Source organism: Dendropsophus ebraccatus, chromosome 3 (genome assembly GCF_027789765.1).
Source record: "Dendropsophus ebraccatus isolate aDenEbr1 chromosome 3, aDenEbr1.pat, whole genome shotgun sequence".
NCBI lineage: Eukaryota > Metazoa > Chordata > Amphibia > Anura > Hylidae > Dendropsophus > Dendropsophus ebraccatus.
In genome coordinates this window covers 11,039,392-11,051,917 of record NC_091456.1, presented here as the reverse complement: position 1 = coordinate 11,051,917, position 12,526 = coordinate 11,039,392, and the positions used below count along the sequence as shown (strand labels likewise).

General features: G+C 44.8%; 1 protein-coding gene across 6 annotated transcripts in view; it reads right to left on the bottom strand.

Annotated features, from left to right (window-relative positions):
* The window catches only part of CAMKK2 (calcium/calmodulin dependent protein kinase kinase 2), a 62,828-nt gene that overhangs the window by 37,743 nt on the left and 12,559 nt on the right, over positions 1-12,526 (bottom strand). The window contains exon 1 of one of the 6 annotated variants that reach the window (XM_069960905.1): positions 8,124-8,144. The exons of the other annotated variants lie outside the window; for them this stretch is intronic. The gene's annotated coding sequence lies outside the window, so the exon portion shown is untranslated. Of the gene's footprint in view, positions 1-8,123; positions 8,145-12,526 lie in introns of those variants that run through there. 6 annotated transcript variants of the gene reach the window in all.

Genomic DNA, 12,526 nt, shown 5'->3' with positions numbered 1-12,526 from the left:
TATATGTCCTAAGGAGACTGGACCTGGATACAGTAAGTATAGCTGTTATATAGCTGCCTTCAGGAGACTGGACCTGGATACAGTAAGTATAGCTGTTATATAGCTGCCTTCAGGAGACTGGACCTGGATACAGTAAGTATAGCTGTTATATAGCTGCCTTCAGGAGACTGGACCTGGATACAGTAAGTATAGCTGTTATATAGCTGCCTTCAGGAGACTGGACCTGGATACAGTAAGTATAGCTGTTATATAGCTGCCTTCAGGAGACTGGACCTGGATACAGTAAGTATAGCTGTTATATGTCCTAAGGAGACTGGACCTGGATACAGTAAGTATAGCTGTTATATAGCTGCCTTCAGGAGACTGGACCTGTATACAAGTAAGTGAAGCTGTTATATAGCAGCCTTCAGGAGACTGGACCTGGATACAGTAAGTATAGCTGTTATATAGCTGCCTTCAGGAGCTGGTCCTGGATACAAGTATAGCTGTTATGACTGGACCTGGATACAGTAAGTATCGCTGTTATATAGCTGCCTTCAGGAGACTGGACCTGGATACAGTAAGTATAGCTGTTATATAGCAGCCTTCAGGAGACTGGACCTGGATACAGTAAGTATAGCTGCCTTCAGGAGACTGGACCTGTATACAAGTGAAGCTGTTATATAGCTGCCTTCAGGAGACTGGACCTGGATACAATAAGTATAGCTGCCTTGAGGAGACTGGACCTGGATACAGTAAGTATAGCTGTTATGTAGCAGCCTTCAGGAGACTGGACCTGTATACAAGTAAGTATAGGCGTTATATCGCTGCCTTTATGAGACTGGACCTGGATACAGTAAGTATAGCTGTTATGTAGCTGCCTTCAGGAGACTGGACCTGTATACAAGTAAGTGAAGCTGTTATATAGCTGCCTTCAGGAGACTGGACCTGGATACAGTAAGTATAGCTGTTATATAGCAGCCTTCAGGAGACTGGACCTGGATACAGTAAGTATAGCTGTTATATAGCTGCCTTCAGGAGACTGAACCTGGATTTCTGATAAGTATAGCTTTGTTTTACAGCATGAAAAAAAATAAAATGAATGTAAATTACAAACTTGCTTTATATCACATCTACTGTTGATTTAGATTTTGAAAGTTATAACTACAGGGACACTTTCAGCATACAAGTGCATTTTATAAATTTTAAATATATTCAAATGCTTTCAGAGATGACTACAATTTTCTTTAATTGTCAGTCACTTAAATGTTCTCTGTAAGTGACATTACATTCCTAGGGAAAGAACAATCTGTTTGGAATCTTTCATCAGCTTCTTCCACCAGGTAGGATAATATTTTATGCAAATCCATTCTGCATGAATATCAATTAAGAAGGAAATTATTCTGATGCATAAAGACAATGTCGGCGCACCTTGCAGCTCCGAAGTGTTAATTGGTACCATAGAAACTGGAGGCGCTAAAAGCCCAGCACGTCCCTCACTCACCAGAGAACGCAGAGGAAGTAAACTCCATGCGGGAATATGGGAAGATTCTTTTACTTGTTGGCGATATTAAATATGCAACAAAAATCATTTCTATTTCTTTTATTATATTCTCATAGCCTTAAAGGGGTTTTATCCAGCGCTACAAAAACATGGCCGCTTTCTTCCACAGACAGCACCGATCTGGTCTCCAGTTTGGGTGCAGGTATTGTAACTCAGTTCCATTGAAGTGAATGGAGATTAGTTACAAACCGCACCTGGACTGGAGACTTGAGTGCCGCTGTCTCTGGAAGAAAGTGGCCATGTTTTTGTAGCGCTGGAAAACCCCTTAAATACATTGTCCCGATACAAACAAAATCCCCCCAGTAACACACTCCCGCCAACCTCCCACCCTCCCTCGCAGGAATGGGGTCTTGCACCCACCCACATTATATCAGAACCAGTTACAGGGACTCTGTCAGCTCCAAAACACCCCCTAAACTTAGGTTATACATCAGTAGAGTATACAAGGCTGATAGCTACAATTAGTATATTTCTATGTACTTGCAATATTCCGTTGCTATAAACCACGTCTTAGTCATCCTCTCCGCTATATTCTGGGGCTCAGTAGCCCTCTCTATGCAGCCACATGCTCAGTTTGTAACTTACAATGGGGAAATACAAAGGAGTGAAAAGCTACAAATTTGGCATCAGCATCCGTTATCCTTCTTACAGGTGACTTTAGTTTAGGGCGGTGGTGACAGAGTCCCTTTAAGTCTCAGGGACACGGTCGTTTGTGGGCATATCATTCGTTAACCACCTGGCTAAAAGGCAACGTTTGGCTTCCAAGATGAAGGTACGGAGTGGGAGAGTGGCGGACACCTCTGGAGGACATCTGTGTAGTAAGATAGGATGCTGAGCAAAGGAAAGATTTAATTTACCAGTAAGTCATTCAGTTACGTCCAGAATGGTGCACGCCTCCTGCGTAGCATAGACTGGTGTACAACATGCTAAAAAAACTATGGCAATGGGGGCACAAATATTGATACACTTTGTTCACCGGGAGGTCCCGCCTCCACCATCCCATCTCTGCCCCTCTCTTTTGCACACGGGGAGTATCTTTCTTCCAGGTTTGTGCTAGGCACAGACCTTGATAAATGTGGCCCCTAAAGTGGAGCATCTTTTACACGGACAGGCTGATAATTGCCCCATAAAGGTCCTTTTACACGCCCAGATCTTCGGCTGTCCGCGGCACAAATGAGTGCCGATCAGAGAGACTGGTGCTGGTTTGCAGAGCCTTTAGATCGCACAAACATTCGTGCAGCTGTTTAACTCTATTGCTATTGGCCGCACATTCTGTTTATACTAGGAGATGTGCAGCCGATAGTGATGGATTTTAAAAAGGAGAAGTCCAGGGTCTGCTAAGACCAGGAAGCAGCTGGGGGACCAGGAGCAGAAGACTGGAACCCAGTGCAGGAGCCGGGGAGGTAAGTGTTGTAATGTTATGTTCAGCCACCTTCTCCCCGACAAAAAAATAAATAAAAAAAATTATGGATCTCGGACTTCCTCTTAAAAGCCAGCACAAAAAATTTGATCAGCTAATAAACGGACATTTTCCTGCTCCTCAGCTGATCGCTGTAAGCATTACACGGGCCGATTATCGGCCACAGGAACATTTCTAGCAACACTCTTGGCCGATAATCGACCCCTGTAAAAGAGCCAGGTTTTTTTTTGTTTGATTTTTTTTTTTTATTAGCACCAATTACCTTTTGTTCCCCTGATCCTAACTTTTACATTGTTGCCATCAAATCTGTTATTTTTTATGACTTGGATAACGTCCCTTTCCGCATCTGTTTGCTTGTGAACAAAATAGGGAGCTATGAGATTTACAAATCCGTGCGTTGTGCCTTTATTCACATTTTACCCTGTGTCCCGGTCACAGAACGGCTTATCCTGAAAAATTGTTCAAACCTTAGTGACTATTTAAACGATCAATTGTTTTGTTGGCAATACAAGCGTTTCCTGTGAGATGGTCGGGGACACATTGCTATCTGATACAAAAAGATCTGGTTACCAAGAAGATTAAGCAAGTTTCATATCAAATCTCAAATCAACATGAACCTACTATACAGTCTGCTTTATCTGCAGTCGGCTGTATGTAGCAGATATACAGCTAGAACCTCTACATGTAATGTCTGCCACCTATTACCTCCAGGGAAAATCTAGGATCCTTTTTTTCCCAAAAAGACAGCTGTTCTGCAGAAAGCTACCGGAAACATAACATTCTCAGCTAATTATTCTGAAATCAGCAGGATCTGCCAAATTCTAATTGTGGAACTATGTCGCACTAGTGGGGGGAATTAACTGTTTGTGGGGCACTATTGGGGGAATTAACCACTATATGGGGACTATTGGTGCAGTGCAGTATTGTGTTATATAGGTGGAACAGTATGTATTGGTGCAGTGCAGTATTGTGTTGCATTATACAAGTGGAACAGTATGTATTGGTGCATTGTGGATTTAGGTTAAACAGGTGGCGCAGTATGTGTTGGTGCAGTGTGGTGTAGTGAGGTGTTAGCTTACTAAAGGTGAAGTAGTACTTATTTCTGCACTGTGGTGTTAGTTTACTACAGGTGGAGCAGTATTTATTTCTGCACTGCAGGGCTGTGGAGTCGGAGTCGAGGAGTCAGAGCTAGAACTTTAAAAAATCTTTAAAAAATGTAGAATTGAATTTTGATATGAATTTTACAAGTTTTGCTCATGAATATATATTATGAGCAACATTCTAAAAGGACACTAGCCCTATTACATAAGGGTGGTCGGGGAATATATCAGTAATAGGACACTGGCCCTATTACATAAGGGTGGTCGGGGAATATATCAGTAATAGCACACTGGCCCTATTACATAAGGGTGGTCGGGGAATATATCAGTAATAGGACACTGGCCCTATTAGATGAGGGTGGTCGGAGAATATATCAGTAATAGGACACTGGCCCTATTACATAAGGGTGGTCATGGAAAAGTTGTCAGCCACTATTTGTCAGTTTGTTTCTGAGCTGGAAGAGTCCATTGTGTGGGGGGAGATCTGTGCTGTTCTCTTCCTGGATGCTGGATGACTGTATATGAGCAGCAGTGTAATATGGAGATATCCTGTGTAATATAGAGGAGGAGGAGAAGACATAAGTAGTGTAGCTGTAACCTCTGTCCTCAGTGTGGTGTTTTCTCACTGGGAGAAGATTGTTTGTTTTTCTTCAGTGTTCTATGGCTGCAGCTGTGTGTGTGTGTGTGTGCTATGGCTGCAGCTGTGTGTATGTGTGCTATGGCTGCAGCTGTGTGTGTGTGTGTGTGTGCGCGCTATGGCTGCAGTAGGCTGTGTGTGTGTGTGTGCTATGGCTGCAGTAGGCTGTGTGTGTGTGTGTGCTATGGCTGCAGTAGGCTGTGTGTGTGCGCGCGCTATGCAGCAGGCTGTGTGTGTGTGTGCTATGGCTGCAGCAGGCTGTGTATGTGTGTGTGTGTGTGCACTATGGCTGCAGCAGGCTGTGTGTATGTGTGCTATGGCCGCAGCAAGCTGTCTGTGTATGCTATAGCTGCAGCAGACTGTGTGTGTGTGTGTGTGTGTGTGTGTGTGTGTGTATGTATGTATGTATGTATGTATGTATGTATGTATGTGTGCTATGGCCGCAGCAAGCCGAGTGTGTGTGCGCGCTATAGCTGCATCAAGCTGTGTACTTACCGACTCCACAGCCCTGCTGCACTGTGGTGTTAGTTTCCTACAGGTAGAGCAGTACTTATTTCGGCACTGTGGTTTTTGTTTGTCACTAGTAGAAAAGTACAGTAGTACCTCGGTTCTCAAACTTAATTGGTTCCAGAAGGCAGTTTGAGAACCGAGCAGTGTTTTCCCATAGGAAATAATGTAAATGTATTTAATTGGTTCCAGCACCCACCAATAAATAACTACTGTACAGATTTATTACATTGAAAAGGGCCCGGTTTAATCTCTACAGTACAATGCAGAACAGCACTATATACTGTATAGGACATTATACACAAGAAACATTCAACAAAACCAGCAATTATAGTACAATAGTCACTTACTCCTCACTCATCCTGTACTGTATAGCGTCCCCCCATCCCAGCACTGTAACCGATGGGAGATGGTGGTGCACTGACTGTACTGTATATGGACTTCAGCAATCCTATACAGTACAGGATGGGAGATGGTGGTGCACTGACTGTACTACTACTGTACTGTATATGCACTCCAGCAGTCTTATACAGTACAGGATGGGAGATGGTGGTGCAGTGACTGTACTACTACTGTACTGTATATGCACTCCAGCAGTCTTACATAGTACTGTATAGGATGGGAGATGGAGTGCATTACAGTACGGTAGTAGTACAGTCAGTGCACCACCAGCAGACTTATACAGTACAGGATGGGAGATGGTGGTGCACTGACTGTACTACTACTGTACTGTATATGCACTCCAGCAATTCATGCAGTACTGTACAGGATGGGAGATTGTGGTGCACTGACTGCACTACTACTGTACTGTATATGCACTCCAGCAGTCTTATACAGTACAGGATGGGAGATGGCGGTGCACTGACTGTACTACTACTGTACTATATATGCACTCCAGCAGTCTTATACAGTACAGGATGGGAGATGGTGGTGTACTGACTGTACTATATATGCACTCCAGCAGTCTTATACTGTACTGGATTGGAGGTGGTGGTGCACTGACTGTACTGTATATGCACTCCAGCAGTCTTATATAGTACTGAACGGGATGGGAGATGGTGCACTGGCTGTACTACTACTGTACTGTATATGCACTCCAGCAGTCTTATACAGTATAGGATGGAAGATGGTGGTGCACTTACTGTACTACTACTGTACTGTATGTGTTTCTAGTTTACAAGTTCTGTGATGTTGAAAAGCAATTTGGAGTTCATGACGAGCAATAATTGTATGTTTCTGTGTGTGCGCCATTCCTGGTTTCAAACATTGGCATACAGCAAATATATGTATCCGGGTTTTCCAGGACCCCCTAGGGTTGAATCCAAAATCTTTAGCAAGCGGTAATGTAATACAAAGGGTTTGGGTGAACCCGAAGGTGCTCAAGGTTCGCTCCTCTCTAGTTTGGGTGACAGCTGTTGCATCACATCTACATGACGCGTCTTACAAACATTTTCTTGAGCAACACACAAGGTAACAATTAAAAAGCTGCGTAAAACAAGAAGCAGCAAGGAGCTCTTCCAGACTTTGACAAAGTTTAATATCCACGGTCTCGCTCGGTGTGGAAAGGTAAATCCAGCTGTTCTGACTGTGTCAGACTGGAAAGAATACATGACTTCCTACAGGACATACAGCAGCTAATAAGCACTGGAAGATTTTTAAATAGCAAAAACTTTCTGACACTGGTTGATTTAAAAAAAATGTTCTGGATAATACAAAATTATTTCTGGAGTACCCCTTTAATTTTCCATGTGGTGGTGCTGTAGGTATATTGAACCCTTAGGGAATGTGCACACTACAGAATCCCAATGGAACACAGTCACGGATTTCGCAGCTCGCACTCGCTTGTGGAATCTGGCAAACCATAGAATGGAGTCTATAGGAGACGTCGAGATACGCACGGACGCCAGAGTCTATAAGCGGGTGTGAGCTGCAGAATCCGCGGCGGGTGTTCCCCGTGCCCATACCCTAACAGTCAAGTTTCCCTGCAGATTACGGATTCTTCCTCTAGGTCCAAACAAATGTAATCACATGTAATCATGTTTATGTGTTCCGCAAATCTAACATATACTGGTGTAAAAAATACCGTAGTCACAAGCTGCCTATTTCGGGTGTTTTGGACCCTATGGGAATGCCGCGGTATACACAATACTTTGTCAACAGGATACTTAGACTTACAGTAGGGGTAGGGAACCTTGAGTCTCCAGCTGTGGAAAAACTACAACTCCCATCATGCCTGGACAGCCAAAGCTTTAGCTCTCATCATCCAGGCATGATGGGAGTTGTAGTTTTGCCACAGCTGGAGACCCAAGGTTCCCTATCCCTGACTTATAGGGTATGGCTGACACTTGATGTGAATCCACCCTAAGCGCAACAGCTTCATTTGCAACTTAAATTGAGATAAATGAGCGCCGGCACGGTGGCTGCCGTTTCTTGTCACGGCTAATCTAGGCTTCCATCATGATGAGTAAGTGCATTCTGCTCCCCCTGAAATGTTTCCGCAGCTCCTTAGCGGGAGGTTTTAGGATTGGTGCCAGACAACAAAATAAACAGGTTTCCATTAACTCAAACGTTCCTTTCCCTAAATCCATCAAGGAGCCAAAAACCCGACTGGCAAAAACTTTAGAAAGATCCTGGTACGTACAAAGAGAATACGCTGTGCTGGACGGATCAGGTAGCGGGGGCACAAGCCGCTGCCGTATACCCACACAACTCTTACTGTATATGGTGCTGATCTATGTACTGCCTCATCGACTCCTGCTGGAACATCTTATTCTCTGGAGGTAGTCAGATGCCTATTCATATGGTAAAGTGTTCAACATATCATTAATAATAAAATACACAACATGTCAAATGATCTAATGTGAAATCAAGTAACGCGAGGGGAGGAGGCGGCTGAACATAACAACATGCACTTACCTCCCCCAGCTCCAGCAATGGGGTCCGCTGTCCTCTGCTCTGATCCCCTGCCACTTCCTGGTCTGAGCAGGGACCTGGGACGTGACGTGTCAGCCGGAGCAAAACCCCACTAGAGCCGCTGACTGGCTGAGCGGGCCGGGTGCCCTCTTAAGACCAGGAAGCAGACGGGGGACCGGAGTAGAGGACAGCGGACCCCAGTACTGGAGTCAGGGGAGGTAGGAACAAATTGTTATGTTCAGCCACCTCCTCCCCGGCTGTTTTGGAAAAAAAATTCAACTCTGAACTCCTCCTTTATGTTAAAGGGGTAGTGCGGTGCTAAACAATTATTCAGTAAATAACACACATTACAAAGTTATACAACTTTGTAATGTATGTTATGTTAGTGAATGCCCCCCTTCCCCGTGTTCCCCCCCACCCACGCTAGACCCGGAAGTGTAGTGCTCTATACTCACCTGATCCGTGTCAACCCCCGTCCGCCATCTTGTGACAATGATGTAATCTTCTGGCGGTCGGCCGAACCGCTCCTACCGCCCCTCGTGTCAGCCGCCCTCTGCCGCGATTGGCTGAGCACAACTGTGCTTAGCCAATCGCGGCTGAGCAGCTGATGACGTGGCAGAGGGCGGCCGGCCTAACCGCTCAGACCGTCCCTAGTGCCGGCCGCCCTCTGCCACGAAGATGACATCATTGTCACAAGATGGCGGTCGGGGGTTGACACAAATCAGGTGAGTATAGAGCACTACACTTCCGGGTCTAGCGTGGGTGGGGGGGGAACACGGGGAAGGGGGCCATTCACTAACATAACATACATTACAAAGTTGTATGACTTTGTAATGTGTGTTATTTAGTGACTAATTGCTTACCGCCGCACTACCCCTTTAAATATTTCTATAAATACATTCATTTACCAATCTTGCCTCCTTCTCCTGATAGGGCGCTCTTTCCCACTGATTGTTGACAGCTCGTTGTCTAGGTTACCGACCACCACTCTGCTCTAAAAACAGTGGTTGGACATAGATTAACAGAGATTTAGGGGGACATTTATCATTGTTGCAGCCTTTAGCGTATGTCACTGAGAAGGTCAAGGTCTGGCTGTATTTACCAAGAGAGCACCTCTTAGTAAAACCGGCTTGGTAAATGGGGATGGGGCCTAATTCAAGAGCACCCCCTATAATAATAAAAATTATATTATATATATATATATATATATATATATATATATATATATATATATACACATACATACATACATACACACACACACATACATACTGTGATCGTTGTGAGGAAATAAAATATTTAACCTGAAAACTATGTTAGTTGAGATGGGAATATCCCCTTAAATTGAATATGTCAGGTGCAGTTCATGCTACAAACCGCTGACACTTAGCTGTTAGGACAAGAAAAACATATGGTGCCATTTATATTTGTGTCTGTGCTTGCAGAATATAGAAAGCTTTAGGGCCCTTTTACACAGAAAAAGATTATCTGACAGATTATCTGCCAAAGATTTGAAGCCAAAACCAGGAACAGACTATAAACAGAGATCAGGTCATACAGAAAAGCCTGAGATTTCTCCTTTTTTTAAATCCAGTCCTGGCTTTGGCTTCAAATCTTTGGCAGATAATCTGTCAGATAATCTTTCTGTGTAAAAGGGCCCTTAGCTTTGGCTGTCCAGGCATGATGGGAATTGTAGTTTTGCAACAGCTGGACGGCCGAAGGTTGCCCATCCCTAGACTAATCTAAAGAGTCAGAGGCTTTCCCAAGCTCCTGAGGGCTATAACACCTCCTCGCTCCCCCTCCCATCCTTGAACGGCAATCGGCAGGAACCAAAGCAGTGCATACAAATTGTGCAAAGGTGTGAGATTTTAATGTAGGACTCGACTTGCAGCTGAGCAGTAATAGGGATGGGAGAAGGAGCAAGGAGGCATTACAGCCCTCAGCACCTCTGGGGAAAGCATCATTCCACCAGAAACTGAAAGGATTTTCTATGTTACAGAAGCACAGACAGATATATGAAGGGTAACATGTGTCTCCTTGCACTAAAAGCAGTTTAACAGTTAAAGAAGCAGTCAGATTTTCTTTATTGCCCCCCTGCTGTAGGCTGGCAGGTATGCTTATCAGTGATGATCAGTTTCATTGCAGCTCTACGGCGCCATTCAAATCACATGACCTCTTTGCCGGCTTTGCAGATAAGGGGGCCAGAAATAAGACTAAGTAAGATGCAACAGAGACTCAAAATCACAAGAGAATCAAGATGGTCAGCGGGACCAGAACAGCGCCGCAGCACCGGAAAACCGATCATCACTGGTTAGTACACAGGCCAGCCTGCAATGGGGGGGGGGGGGGGGCTTCTTAAACAATGAGGAATCGTTATTGCAGCTAACAGATCCCCCTGGGTAACAGTGTGGTGTCCCACCACGGATGTTTTTGTCTCATCTGTGCACCCCTCAAAAAGCTTTTCACGCTAGGTTAGGTGGTAATGAAAGTGTTCAACAGTTTCACTACTAAAATGTCAGTATTTCTTATCTGCCTATGTATTACACAGGTGAGAAGGTTCATGGGGTAATGTTTTCGGTGTACCACATGCTTTTATTCACCTATAGGAGGTGCTTTCTACTTCTAACCAATCTCTTTCCTTCTTCCTTTTGCACCCACTCATCCCCACCACTCACAGGGTAGATTACTTAGCCCCTGTAGGAAGTTAGTAACTGGGTGGGGGAAGTGCAGGTTCAGTCCAGATTCTCGTGGGAGAAGGGCACACAGAGAAAGCGTGCTGTAGAAAAGCCAGGGCCTGGCTTGCACCAGGACCAAAGTGCAGTCAAAAGCAGTCTAGTCTGTTCAGATGCAGCAAGAGACTAGTTCTTCTACTACTACTTCTACTATATCTACTATGCAGTGCTAAGCACCTTAAGGGACAAGAGTCTAGGAGCATCCTAGGTTATGCCAAGAACCAGTCTGAAAAGTGCAGGGCAGTATCCTGAGACACAAGAGGAACTAGTCTGGATAGGACAAAGCTACCACGGAAGGTCTATGTATCATATCTCACAGTGCAGGTAACTGGGACAGATAACCACGACTGGGGCTTGTATTAACCTATTAGGACGGGTCACTCGACTCTGTAGGGCAGAAGGTGGTCAGACTGAAGTCTATACCAGGTACAAGTAACTTCTCACTCTACAAAGTATTCTCTCAAAGTTCCAGCTAAGTACATTGCTACATTGGGTTAGGACTCCCCTTACAAGCTCTTCTCCTCTACTCTCAACTTTCTAAGCACTGCTGCAACCACCTCTTCTAGTCTACTCCTTCAAGCACCTCCTCAAGCACAAACTGGTTCAAGCACTAAAGTCTACGTGAAGAGTTATCTATCCTGCTAAAGTGTATTGTACTACTGAGAGAGACTGTACAGTAAAGCTGTTATATTTTTATATCACTGGGACTCTGTCATCTTTCCTACGCACCAGCACCTACACATACTATCTGCACACCTTGTGTTACTTTCTGTGGGTGGCGGTACTGATAGTCCGGGTGGGTCAATTGCCACTCAGGACAATTGTGACAAGAGCCCAAAGGGACCCGGTAGGTCACCGACAATTTGGGTATTACGGCCAGCCACAACACTAAAGCAGGTACCAACATCATACCCGTGTGCTGGACTAGCACTAGCGTCACGACACTACGACCTTTGGCTGACTTGTACAACACCTATACTGCTACCTAACCACAACAGGGCATACTGCTACCCATATCCTTATAAAGTCAGGACAGGCTTAAAGAATTACAAGAATTTCAAGTATGGGATCTTTACATTTGTAAACACATATCAGCCCTGATTTACGCGGCAGCTTTATATCTACACAGGCCTTATCCACTGAAATATATGGAAAGCAGAAGAAATCTGCAGTTTCTCAGTGCTGATCATCATGTATGCATTGTGTAATGTACGGTATAGTCATGGTCCGCACTGTCCACAGAGGAGTTTTCAAGGAGAACGAAAAGCCAGACAGGCATGGAGGGTGCGGGTAAATAATAAAGTATACTTACCAGTCCCCGTGCCCCATAACACTGCTCCTGGGTTTTGCTGACAGCCACCAGCAGCTCCTCCAGCTGTAAAGTCCCCGGTCAGCCAATCAGTGACTTTGGTGAGACACCGCCCCAGTCACTGATTGGCTAAGCAGGCAATCACTCAGCTGGGCCGTGACGTTGCAGCTGGGAGAGCTGGGTACATGACGTACCCAGATTCCAGCAGACAATGGCCGTCAGTAAGACCTGGGAGTGACAATCAGGAGGCACAGGGACAGGTAAGTTTACTTTAAAATTAATTTAGTTTTATGGGACTTCTCCTTTAAGGAGGACAGAACCCTAACTCTCAGGATGTAATTTCTTCTCTTCTCCTTCTTCCTTTC